The following is a 14,357-nucleotide window of genomic DNA, read 5'->3' as shown; positions in this document are numbered from 1 at the left end:
ACACAGTGTCACTAGTGAAAAATACAAACTCTATATTTTTGGATTCAAATACATGTACATATAACACAAAGGAATCCAGCAAATATTAATTTTGTGACTAGTGACCAATTAAGCATTAATTAAGTTGTGTGTTTTCCCCTTGTTTGTATATAATTACTTAACAAATAATTCCCAGCATCTATTTCATAATCCTTCTGAACCACATTCTTCACCATAAATGACTTTGCACTTTTGTTTATTCACATTTTAGGAAGGTCTTCTATTTAGTCCAGTACATTCCCACCTCATGTTTATCTCTCTGTCCTGTGTAGCTTGAAGGTTTCCATGTCTCTACTTTTCTTTGAAGGTACATATGTTCTGAGATACCATTCCTAGCTTTATTTATTCTCTCTCACATTTCCAGACCTTCCCTATGTATAGATTTCCAAATTGTTTTTCTCCTTTACCCTGAAGTAGAATTGTTACCAAAATTGTGGAGCCCTCTCTTCTTGGAATCTTTCTTTTCCTTTAGTGACATCTCTGAATAAGGTCAAGAATATGTTGATTACCTGCCATGAAACACTCTGTTCCTGAGGGAAGTCATTCTACTTCTCTGCCCAATGTATTTCAAACCCTTCCCTTTCTTCCTCATGCCACTCATCTCTGAGTTATGAGCATCTCTGAAAGTTAGTACAGGCTCTGGATGCTTTCTCTTGCTGAAGACAATCTGTGTGCTTCCTACACAGTATCTTTAAAATGGCACCCATATCTTTACTTTCTACCCATTCTCTAACACTGGTTTTGGATACCTCCAGTAGGCTGTTAATTTTCTCCACACCATGGAACGTTTGCCAAGCAAAACCCTTCTTTGCCTTCTAGGCACACTTTCTCAGAATGGCTCCTTCCTTTCCTTTGTCAGCGACACTAGTGGTTTCCCAATTGGGCAGGCCTGAAATCATCATCCTTGATATTCTCAAGGTTTTTTATTTTGGGTTTTATGTTTGATACTCCCTATCTTTCATCACATACAGTTATCTGTCACTATGACCCGTGGCAATATTTATTTGAGAGGACGCTAGCATTTACAACCATTTGCTTGCCCTACTCCTCCACCTCAATCATTATTTGTATAAGTTGATGCCTTTACAGAGCTTGTAGAAAAATATGGCATCTTCCTTTGTTCATATTTTCCTCCTGATGGACCTGTATCTCCTCTCCAGAAGATATTTTTAGCTGTACTCTATTTTCAGTACCAAGATAACTAACCGATCAACATGAGTTCCAGGAACGAACAAGTCTTCCTGCGGCTCAACTCTGCCAGATTTTTTTCATGTCCCACAGGCTCTTTATAACTTCTCACTTAGAAGATTCTCCCAAAGGGGTTGGATATTCTAAAAAAAAATCAGAATTTCACAAAATCAAAATACCTCAAATGCATTGAACATCTATCATTCTTTGCTAGAAAAGTAGAGATGGTTCCCTGACATCATCATTTTAGAATTGAGAGAAGTTGGTGCTTACAGTTTCTATATAATGAAGAGCTGTTAGTTTCAGTTTGCTGTTCTGCTGAACTCTGCATTGCCCAACCTGGGTCTTTGCATATGTAAGAATTAAAACATAATTTTTAGGAAACTGGAGAGATGATTCAGTGGTTAAGATGCTGGCCGTGGAAGCCTGAGAACAGGAGCTTGGATCCCCAACACCCACATGAATAGCAGGTGAAAGTGAAGGCAGGGAATACTGGAGTAGTTAGGTTTAAAGGGAGAAAGGGGCAGGGAAATGAGGTGGAAGAAGAGTTGGTGAGGCAGGTTAACAAAACTAAGGATATTGAAAGATGACATATGAAACCTATCACTCTATGAGCTAATTCAGAAAATCTGTTCACAATGTTAGGAAATGTGAAGGGCCACCTGAATCTCACCCTACAGGGCATAGACAGAATCTCCAGAGCAAACTGCCTACATGGCACTGAGCTAGTGAGCTCTGGGTTCCAGAAAAATTCTGCCCCAGGACACCCAGTGTCAAACTCAGGCCTCCACATACATGCATATATATCTGCACATGTACATGTGTATACTTATATGTACTCTTTTTTGTTTGTTTGGTTTTTGTTTTTCCAGACAGGGTTTCTCTGTGTAGCTTTGTGCCTTTCCTGGAACTCGCTTTGGAGACCACTCATATATTTCACTCCTACATTTGAGAAAACACATGCACATAGCATGCGTACATACACACATGCACAAATAATCTGGCTGGAAAGATGTGTTGCAGTATCATAATGGTTAGTCTTGGGTATGAGGAGAGCATGCTTTTTTTTTATATTTCTGCTAATGAATTTGAGGTAAGAGAATTTTGTCAGTTCCTCAAAGTAACACAAATGTTAGGCAATATGACAGAAACAGAGCTGTCTTCCGAAGCCCAGGATGTACATCACTGTACTGAACCAGGCTTTCTCTCGAAGGTTAATAGTTGAAGGGCTGGAAAGAAATATTTAGAATCAGGAAATCTACGTGTGAATTTTCTCCCCAAGAATATTCAGTGAGTTTGTAAATATCAGCAAATCCCATTTTTGGTATTTTAAAGTAATGCCAATCAAACAGTTATTTCCACATGAAATTTAATTACTCCTTCATGACAGCAAAACAATTTACCTAAATTTAGATATTTCAGTAGCTGTTTCCTTATAATACTAACTACTGTGGAAATTGTAGAGCCCAAAGGAATGTTAGAGCCTGCCTAAAACAGTTTCTTTTTCTGACTTCTTTTTTCAAGATGGAGAGATGGAAAGGGCTTTTGTGTGTAAAAGGAGCCTCTTCCTCAGGAGTACTTACCAGTGGTTCTCAACCTGAGGGTCATGACCTTTTGGGGAGGTCAAATGACCTTTTCACAGAGGTCGATATCCTGCACATCAGATATTTACATTATGATTCATAACAATAGCAAAATTACAGTTGCACAGTAGTAACACAAATAATTTTATGGTGGGGGAATATATGAGAATAACATATGAGATACACAAGAATAAATAATATGAGAAACTATATTGAAGGGTTATAGCATTAGGAAGGTTGAGAACCCTTGACTTACACGGAGGGTCCCTGGAATGAGCTGAGATGTGCAGGGAATCTGTACATCCTTGCCTATTGTTATCTCCACAGTTAGCCTTTCTTCTTCTTCTTCTTCTTCTTCTTCTTCTTCTTCTTCTTCTTCTTCTTCTTCTTCTTCTTCTCCTCTTCCTCTTCTTCCTCTTCTTCCTCTTCCTTTTCTTCTTCTTCTTCTTCTTCTTCTTCTTCTTCTTCTTCTTCTTCTTCTTCTTCTTCTTCTTCTTCTTCTTCCTCCTTCTCCTCCTCCTCCTCCTCCTCCTCCTCCTCCTCCTCCTCCTCCTTCTTTTTGCCTGTTACCTTTGTCCAGTGTCCCACATTTTCACACTATTGATGCTGTTGGCTGGGATCCTGGACACCCATTTCAGTCTTCTATTGTCTACTGTGGGCATTCTTCAAAATTCCTCGCCTATGGATTTTCACTTTGTTATCGAGGACCTGGCTTTCATTCCTGGGATGGGACAAGCCATTTCTACCCTAGTCTTTTCCCCTAGCTACTTCCTTTTCTTGGGGTAGTGTACCCTGTGTTAGTTACTTTTCTTGTTGCTGTGACCAAATACTCGACAGGAAGCAGCTTAGGAAAGATTTGTTTTGGTTCACAGTAACAGCAGGCATAGTCCATTGTGGAAGGGAAGGCATAGCAACAGAACAAGAGTTACATTGCCTCTGCATCCAGGAAGTAAAGGGTGACAAGAAGTGGGGATGAACTTGAAGGACCTCAAAGTCCATTCATTCTCAGTGACCTGTTTTCTCCACTGACCTTCACCTTCAAAGCTTTATAACCTTCCAAAATACCATCAAGGACTGGGACCACATGTTCAAACACATGACTTATGAGAGACTTTACATCAATTCCACAACATACAGGTGCCCCCCTTGACTCTGTCCAACTTTTGCAGGTCTTGATTCCTGGATTACTCTAGTCTCAGCCTGCACATTACCTCCTAGAAAAGGATTTCCCTAGCTACTCCATATGAAATAGCCCAATCCCCCAACCCTTCCTACTAGTTGCTCTCAATCAGAGTATTCTGTTTAGTTACTTTTGTAGCACATGTCACTGTCCAGAATAGTCTTCTCTATTTGCATTTGTTTATATATTGTGCTTCTTGCCTTCTCCATTTTGACCTGAATGCATAATAAGCTCTATGAGATCAGGGACCTTATTCCTCCTACTACCTACAGTAACACATCAAGTGGTTTGAGGTGTTGGAATCCCAAACTGCATACTTGGTCTATTATCTCTACTCTGTGTAATAAGTGATTAGGATACTATTGGTAGGCACTTTGACATACCAATAACAATTCTGCAGAAAACACTATCCATCCAAATTATTATTATATGGGCATCTAAACCTACTTTAACAAAAATTCAACACCTAAAAGGTTATGCTGTATGAAAAGATGCTTAAGCCAGAAAAATAAAAGATGGACACTTCTAGAAAGGACATAAAGTCCTGTTTCCAAACTCTGTTCATGCCCCTTCGAAAAGTACCCCTCTTTTCTAGTCATTGGATGTAGGATTATGATAGTAAGGCTACTGTCAAGAGAGTATCACGGAAGTGTTGCAAAAAAAAGTCTTGTAAATGCTATTTCTCTGAACTGGTCTTTGGCTATTGTCTTTCTGGCTTCTCTGACACTGGCTGACATTATCATGACCTTATCTTTTGCTTAAGGCTTTTGGAGCACCATGGGTTCTCTATCCTTTTCGATGGAACCCTGGGAGGCCAAGGTAGCTTTTCTGTTGTTTTTGCCAAGGCAGTGGGGAAGGAGTCTTACTATGTTTAATCTTTAGCAAACCCTGGTCTGACAGGTATTAAGACCAATTTTCACATTAAGGGAAAAGACTCAGAGAAGCTACAGAACTCAAAGTCTTGTTATAAGTAAGTGACAGAGCTGGTATTAGAACTTGAGTCTATCAGATACCAGAGCTTATATCTGCTTTTATACAGCAACATTCAGCAGCATCCCTACCTGGGGAGATGAGGCATTCACAATTTCTAATCTTTTATTGATTAGCTTAAATTGTTGGAAAGCAACTCCAGATACTGAGCCAAATGCTGCTTTTCATCTCTCTATAAAACTGCGCCGCCCCCCCCCCCCCCGGAGCTGTATAGAATGTCAACCTTTTCTTTTATCCTGATAATCACTTGCAAATATTTTGATGAAACTCTCAAAACCTGAGTTGAGGATGGAATCAAAAAGAGGTAGGATGTAAAGATGAATCACAGCATTTAGATCAGATGACATGAGGGAAACAGATTAAGGGTAATCAGATGTGATTAAAAAAACAGAGTGATGTATTGAACACTTAGGTGTCCAGAGTAGTGTCTGTCACATTGCATGCTTTATCCCAAGTAACACTCATGGTCACTGTGAGGTAGGGAGAGGTGATATGTTTACTTAACAACATGAAAACAAGCTCGAGATGTGAGGAGCTCCTTTTTACCTAGGTATTAAGATATACAAATTAGAAAACAGATGAGTAAGACCCCAAAGAATGTATTTTTCATACTGGTCTAGACTAGTCTCTTGGATAAAATAGTATAATCTGTCTATCCATCTGAATTCAGTACAAGACTACTGTGAAAAAAAACTTCGTTGTATCTTAGTTACCATCTTGCACATGCTTTCTTGAATGCCTCCATTATTATTCTCTATTAATATTTTAAGACGACCACAGAGCTTTGGGGGCCTTTTTCCTTATGACAAAAGCCAGACTATGAAACCTTCAATTCTAGACTCATTTCTTTTCCTTTCTGAGGCTCAGACTCAACAACCTCAGCCAAAAGTGACCTGAAATGGAGAAAAGAGTGGCCTGGTCCTTTACTCCTTTTTTTTCTACCTATTTTTTTTTATTTTTTATTTTTTTGCAGGCTTTTGAAGCAGGGAGCAGGGGAATGATGAAGGTCAAGTGACTGTTAACTTCTAATCCTCTTGACTGATACTACTTCTCCAGGCAACTCCAATCAGATACTGATGCAAGCTCTTAGGCTGGGTCTTTTACTGTGCTAGATTTAGGGAAGTGAAGGGGAATGGAGCTGCAAAGCCGAGGGTGAAGTCTGAAACCAGGAGAGGCAATACTGAAGGAAAAGGGAAAGATGGAAGAAAGTGAGCTCTGGGTAGATATCCAGTGGGCAGGATAGAACCTTTCATGTGGAAACTCACATGGAGATATGGTTAGCTTTGAAGTTATGGAAATAATGTTCTATCTCTTGGCTCTAAAATGAACCCTTGTTAATGACTATAATAAAATCAAGGGTCTATCCCCCTAAGGGAAAAAAGAAAATCCTCAATAGACTCAATTAAAAACTTTTGGTGAAGATCTAGTTGAAATGGTGGCCAGCTTTGCAGGCCCCATGGGATTCGGTGGCCCACTTAGTGACTCACTTCTTTGCTGTGGTTCTCTGACGCTTTGGTCTCCCCTAGGCTGTCAGATCTGCTTCTGCTCCCTGTGGGATAGAATGTTACTGCAGGGTCTATTATTGGAGAAATGACTGCCCAGCTCCTACAACACAGGAGTTTCCTGGTTGGCTGTAGAGGCTTATTACATTTGCTTTCAGGTTCTACACTCTTACTCCACTACCAACTTTCACTCTGAGAATCTTTGTCTGTAAGGCTACTTACTCAGAGCATCCATAAGGAATAGCTATGGCATGTATCTCTGATCTTTATTAGAACCCGAGTCCTTTAAGAAAGCTATCTATTGATCAGGCAGGTTGTATTTCCTCAGATTGCTAGTTGTATTGCAAAGTTGACATTCTTCATGTCTGTATAATATCCGTTTGTCTGTTTATTAACAGAGAACTCTCTTTGAAATAATGATCAGAAAACCTGCTTGGACAAATGGTGAGAAAGGCTGCTAATTATACCCACTGAGTAATTTGACCTTGGGCACCATGGGAGGTTGTTGAGGTGGGGGAGGGGGTCATGCACAGAAGCCGCCAGAAAGATCGAAGAACCTGGAACACTTTAGGAGAGCAAAGAGCTATAAGGAGGGAGGGAAGGGCTGCCGGCAAAGAAGAAATTGCTTTAGAAATGTTTTGCACTGGTTTCTATGCGGGAAACTATAATACCAATCCTGTTCAAAAGACCAGGTCAATAGCATCACCTCCTGAACTCTCGATTTATAGTACCAGCACTTTCTCTAACTTTGTTACAGACGAAGGAAGGAAGGAGTCATGTTGTCACAAATCCTGATTACAGCTCTTCCTGAAAAGAGGGGGAAGATTTCTCCAAATGTTTCCTTCTCAATTATTGCCACAGCTATTTCCCCCAAATCATTCTCATTCTCAGCACGTGGAGAAAATCAGAGGATGATTTCAAATTAAGTAACAATTGATCAGAGTTTAAGGCACTTAAAAAAGGCAGGGGAGAGAAGCACTGATTTGGACAGCGATGCTGCATAGCTGGGGGCCCACAAGGGTGCCAGCAGGGGTGCTTTTGGTATTTTGTGTGACATTAGAGGACACTAAGAGCTTATCCCTCCTCATATGCAGGATAATGTTTGATGTTATGAATGAATACACAGAGGAGAGTTGAGAAGGAATGGAAAGAGGTAGAGAGTTAGTGAATTAGGAAAACTAGGGTCCACCCTTGATTTACCAATTACCACCTTACAGATCTTGAAAACATTTCTTTCTATACCTATGTTAATTTTTCTTCATAAAATGACCAGGAAAAAATAAGCAAAAGTTTATGCACATGTAATATAGTCCATATATGCACACATGAACATATACCCTATAAGCAATATAATCAAATAAATACTTGCATATATATAAGAAACACCTCACACATAATTCTGAATGAGCAGAGGGTTTGGTATAAATTTTTTTTTTAAATAAATAACAAGTGTTTAAATTACTCTTTGTAATATATAAATCTGACTCTTCATCTTACATGAGATTTGGTTCCACTTGACATATAATGACGTACAAATCACTAAAGGGGTCCTTCTGTTTATCATCTTCCATTTTCTTTTCATGGTTATCTGACTGTTAAGAGTTGAAAGAACATAGGATTCAGAGCCTGATAAATCAGATTCAAATTTGTGCTCTGCTTCTTATGAACCATTGAACCTGGGGCAAGTACCTTTCTGGGTCTGAGAATCTACATCTAGTTAATGATATTATTTCTCACCTCACAGGGTAGCTGTGAAATTTAATGAGGCGAAAAGTATATAACAGTGCCACTAATCAGGAACTGATAAACTTTTTCTGTCAAGTACCATATAGTAAATATTTTAAGTTTTGCAGGACTAAATATTCAGGTGGCTGATAATCATAGTGAGTGAGTAGACATGGAACACATAAACAAATAAGCACAGTTGTGTTTCAAAACAATTTTACAAAAAGAAAAAAAGAGAAGTGGGCAAGTTTTGTCTCGTGACCCACTGTTTGAAAATCCCAGCACTTACTTGATATCAGTGGCATCTTCACTTTTCTGATTTTTCTTTTCAGAGATTCAGGTTTTCATCCAAATAATGAAGAAAGCAGCACCTGCCACGGTTTATTTCTTAAGCATCTATTGTGTACCAAACACCTGGTCAACAGATATGAACAACAAAGCAAATATGATTCCTTTTTTTACCCTTGAGGGTCTTAGAGGATAACAGAAAGGCTAATCTTTTCAGCTGCAAAGTGGCTTGATAATATTTATTTCATAGAGTTATTATGAGAAGAAATAAAGTATTATATTCCAGTGCAGGTACAGTTCCAGCCACAGGGGAGAAATCATTATTGGACTTCCCCTTTGCTATGAAAAACTATAAAATCAGGCAAATTCTATAAAGAAACTGTTTTCAGACATTGGAAAACAGCTAGCACAGAGCTCTGAATCTTGGGATAGGGAAAGACCATATTTAACTTTGGCTTCTTGCCCAGGACCACTATCTATACATAAAAGCCAAGCACAAATGCATTAAAGACTTGAATGTAAGCCCTGGAATAATAAGAACTGCCAGAAGAAATCACAGAGTAAAAACTTCTTGACATTAACCTAGGCAATTTTTTAAAAAATGAAAACAAGAGCCCGGAAACAAGACCACAAAGATGTGTGGGCTAACTCAAACTAAGATCAAATTAAGGAAACAACAGAATAGAAAGACAATCATGGAGTAAGAGGAGAAATCTAGGATTTGCAAATTATACATCTGATGAGTTGCTGTGTGTGTGTGTGTGTGTGTGTGTGTGTGTGTGTGTGTGTGTGTGTGTTCTTTCAGTAGTTATATATATATAATATTAATTAAATTTATTCATTTATTTTACATCTCTACTGCAGTTTCCCCTCCCTCCTCTCCTTCTATTCCTTTCCCCCTCCCTTGTCCCTTAGTTTTATATTTTAGGTCTCACATTTTAGTTTTTTAAATGCATTCTGTGTTTGTTTACATGACTAATAATGGAAAAAAGAGACCATGAATTCGAAGAAGAATAGGGAAAGGGTACATGGCAAAGTTTGACGGGAGCAAAGGAAAGGGAGAGATGTAATTAAATTACAATCTCAAAAATAAGCAGCAACAAAAGAAATAGGGGTGTAGTTTTGTTCTTCTGCATCAGTTCTTCTAGCACTATTTGTTGAAGAGCCCTGTATAGGGGGAGGTTTTTCAGTCCTCCCCAGGCCCACAGTCTGGACAAATCTCTCCCAACCGAAGTCCCACAGCCACTTGTAAAATAATTACCCAGAGGCTTATATATTAATTACAAACTGTTTGGTCTATGGCTCAGGCTTCTTACTAGCTAGCTCTTACATCTTAAATTAACCCATTTCTATTAATCTATGTATTGCCACGTGTCTCCTGGCTTTACCTGTATTGCATTACATCTTGCTTTCCCAAGCAGCTCTCAGTGTCTTCTCCCACCCTACCTTTCTCTTCCCTGTATCTCTGCTTGGATTTCCAGTCTGACTCTCAGCTGCTTTGGCCTATGGCAAAGCAGCTTATTTATTAACTGATGGTAGCAATACATATTCACAGCATACAGAAAAACCATCCTGTAGCATTTCCCCTTTTCTAGCTAATCAAAAAGGAAAGTGTAGTTGGTAGCCATTCCAGCTTTAATCTGGAAGTTCCAACCCCCATTGAGGCTTCGGTAACTGTCATGCCTACAAGGTGGGGCTGAGAGAAGACACTGAAGACCCAGAGATCTGGATGTGCAGGCTCTCTTGGTTCCTGGACCCTGGATGCTGGAGGTAGACCAAGCAGAGTTCTCCAGAGAACACTGCCAGACTGCACTACACCTTTCCCAGACCCTGTAAACTATCCCTTCACTTATAAGTTACCCCACAAAATAAACCTCCCTTTTAACTACGTGGAGTGGCCTTAATAATTTCACCAATAGGAAGGTTTTCATTTTAACACAGTAAAATTACATATAATAAAACAGTTATCAAGCAAGAATTACAGTTATAATATCTAGTCTATTTTTATTTAACAAAATAAAGAAAATACTTTATCATCTATCCTATTTTTGTGAGTCTAAAGTTTAATACCTAATTTATTATTATAAATTATCTAATCTAATATCTATATAGTCTTCAACTCCATCAAAGACACCAGAAGGATATAATATTACCTGAATAAAAAGGAAGTGCATTGCAATCAACTTCCACAATTCTAGAAAGGACAGAGACATCTAGCTGCCTGGACAGTCACCCAAAATTTTTCTGTAACATTGGCACATCCGTCTTCAGCCTATAGGCCTGGAGTATCTGGTAGATTTTTCAGTGAAGCACGAAATTTGAAGAACCGTTAGCTTATTTTGGCAAAGTTCATCAGTTTCTTTCCTCTGTGTCCTGCAGAATGTCTGACAGTTTCTTCTGTGAAGCAGGATCTTGAAGGACCATATCACCTTGATTTGGCAAAGTTCAGTAGTCATTTTCCTATGGGTCCTGCATGTCCAGTTTATACAACACACTGTCAAGCAGTCCAGGCAAGAGCAGTTTCTTGCCCAAATTGCCATTTTGCCAAGAAGAAGATAAACTCCATATGGAATGTCTTCGATGACCATCATCCTCTTCAAAGTAAATCGGTGCTGCCAGAAGGAGATGTGTCTCACTGTTCAGAAAAGTCTAAGTTTTTAAAACATTTTAAATGCCATATTCTGTAGGTCTTTGAAGTGTTTGAAGATTACCTAATTTAAATATTTTTGCATATCTAGAAAACTTAACTAACATGATTATAAATTTGATTATTATAGATGACTATTAATCTGTATTTCTTAATGAAACATTTCAATTTTAAATGAGTTGCATAAGCATACCTTAAACAAGAGTAGAAATATAATACAATAAAACAAATTTGACCTTAAATTTGTATCAATAAATCAAAATCCATACCAATGTATTTTGAGATTAATAGTTGTTTTTTGTATTAACATAAATTCAACAATTTACCCTTTTTTATCATTTCTATATTATATCCTCCTTTTTTCTTTAGAAAGAGATTGACTATGACCATTAACCATTATAATCAATCCTCTTTAAATAAAAACAAACATTTATAAACAATATTTTGGAAATTTGGGTATAGTTTTCCATACTACTTCCTGATGATTGAGGGTGCTGGCAATCTTATGGAGATCCTGAGAAAATTTAGAATTATGGTCAAGTCCTGACTGGAATAGTCTTTAAGGCTGTATCATCTCAGCCAGTTGCCTTGAAGCTGTTCTGGATGTTGGATTATCTAGGCTATAGATCCCAAAAGACCAAAAGAGACCTTTTATGGGGTCTTCCTTGATGGAACCATATTAACCTGGAAGGAATTCACAGCTTATCATCCTCTGTGGAAACAAAAGCAGAACCTCTTTTCCAAAGCAACATATCCTTAGACCCAAATTTTGAAGTCAAGATAACTTTAAAATATATATGTTGGTTTAACTTAGCAACCTTTACAATCAAATGTCTTTCTGCAGTTAGCTCATTAACAGTCAAAAAATTCAAGAAAACACAAAAATATAAATAATGCAGACTATGTATATCCTATCTTTACATTGCCTATTTCTATTACTTTTACTGTCTCTTTAAAGACTTTATTTTTAAAACTATTTATTTCTTTATAAAACTGCCTATACTCAATTATAGAAAGCCGAGTCCCCAGCTAGGGTGAGCAGAGGAGGAGGCACAGCGGCCGGTGGCCCAGCACTGTGGATCGAGCCAGTGGGCAGGCGCCAGGGCCTAGCACCTGCCAGGGGCCACAGGAAGCACCTGGGGAGCGGCTGCAGCGTGTGCGAGCAACTGAACAAGTGCAAGCAGCTCTCCGAGTCCCAGGTCAAGAGCCTCTGCAAGAAGGCTAAAGAAATCCTGACGAAAGAATCCAACGTGCAAGAGGTTCGATGTCCAGTCACTGTGTGTGAAGATGTGCATGGGAAATTTCATGACCTCATGGAACTCTTTAGAATTGGTGGTAAATCACCAGATACAAATTACTTGTTTATGGGAGACTATGTGGACAGAGGATACAGTTGAAACAGTTACACTGATTGTAGCTTTTAAGGTTCGTTACCGTGAGCGTATCACCATACTCCGAGGGAATCATGAGAGCAGACAGATCACACAAGTTTATGGATTCTACGATGAGTATTTAAGAAAATACGGAAATGCAAACTTTTGGAAATACTTCACAGACCTTTTTGACTATCTTCCTCTCATTGCCTTGGTGGATGGGCAGATCTTCTGTCTACATGGTGGTCTGTCACCATCCATAGACACACTGGATCACATCTGAGCACTTGACCGCCTTCAAGAAGTTCCTCATGAGGGTCCAATGTGTGACTTGCTGTGGTCAGATCCAGATGACCGTGGTGGCTGGGGGATATCTCCTCGAGGAGCTGGTTATACCTTTGAACAAGATATTTCTGAGATGTAATCATGCCAATGGCCTCACGTTGGTGTCCAGAGCTCACCAGCTGGTGATGGAGGGATATAACTGGTGCCATGACCAGAATGTAGTAACAATTTTTCAGTGCTCCAAACTATTGCTATTGCTGTGGTAACTAAGCTGCAATCATGGAACTTGATGACACTCTTAAGTATTCTTTCTTGCAGTTTGATCTAGTACCTCGTAGAGGCAAGCCACATCATACCCCAGACTAGTTCCTGTAATGAAAATTTAAACTTGTACACTATTGCCATGAACCGTATATTGACTTAATGGAACTGGGAAGATCAACAGTAACTCCAAAGTGTCAGAAAATAGTTAACATTCAAAAAACTTGTTTTCACAGGGACCAAAAAGATGTGCCATATAAAAATACAAAGCCTCTTGTCATCAACAGCCGTGACCACTTTAGAATGAACCAGTTCATTGCATGCTGTCTCTACATTGTTGGTCAAGAATCCAGTTTCTGGCATAGCGCTATTTGTGGTTACTTTTGCTTTCTTGAGAGACTGCAGAAATAGGATGTAAACATTAACACCTGTGAGTCCAGTTGATTTCCACTTAGCTGTAGCTTACTCAGCATGACTGTAGATGAGGATAGCAAACTATCATTGGAGCTTAATGAACATTTTAAAATAAATACCAAGGCCTCCCCTCTTGTTTTATTTCTTTTCGGGGATACCATTTAATTTAATTGTATGATTTGTCTGTACTCAGTTTTTCCCCTTCTCCAATCTCAGCCCCACGTTGTTCTTTGTTATTGTCAGAAAACCTGGTGAGTTGTTTTGAATGGAACTGTTTCCTCCTGTAAGAAGATGTTACTGCCCAAGTCACCACAGCATTTTCATAATAAACTTGAGAACTGAGAAAGTCAGGTTTGAATTGTATCAGTGGGCATGACTGGTGCTGTTCATTAAACAAGAGAAATCAATTGATCCATTGTGGAATTTGTAGAATTCCACATAAAGAAAAATAAAGATCAAGGCCACTGTGGAAAAAAAAAAAACCAACAAAACCCCCCAAAACTGCCTATACTCCTTTCCTTCTCTCTTCCAAATAAAAACAAGCACTTATAAACAATATTTTGGGAATTTTGGTATAGCTTTCTATACTACTTCCTGCTGATTGAGGGTGCTGACAATATTATGGAGATCCTGAGAAAATTTAGAATTATGGTCAATTGTACAGTTACCATACATTTTTACAATACAGTAAATCATTTAGAGTTTTTTTTTTTTTCCATTTGAATCTGTACTATTGTGCATCTGTAAATCTTTTCTGACCAGGAGAGTATTTAAATTGTTAACTGCATGGCTTGGACCAAAGCTGTTTTGACTGATGGCTCCACCCTGCTTGGTTTTTCAATATGGTGGATGTTAATTTACTGCCAGCTCTGGGAGCTGTGC

General features: G+C 38.7%; 1 pseudogene; it reads left to right on the top strand.

Annotated features, from left to right (window-relative positions):
• Window positions 1-12,304: 12,304 nt before the first annotated feature.
• LOC102915840 (serine/threonine-protein phosphatase 2A catalytic subunit alpha isoform pseudogene) lies at window positions 12,305-13,166 on the top strand (annotated as a pseudogene).
• Window positions 13,167-14,357: the final 1,191 nt, after the last annotated feature.

This window comes from Peromyscus maniculatus, chromosome 2 (genome assembly GCF_049852395.1).
Source record: "Peromyscus maniculatus bairdii isolate BWxNUB_F1_BW_parent chromosome 2, HU_Pman_BW_mat_3.1, whole genome shotgun sequence".
Lineage (NCBI taxonomy): Eukaryota > Metazoa > Chordata > Mammalia > Rodentia > Cricetidae > Peromyscus > Peromyscus maniculatus.
The sequence above is the reverse complement of the archived record's forward strand: the minus strand, read 5'-3'. Positions and strand labels throughout refer to the sequence as shown.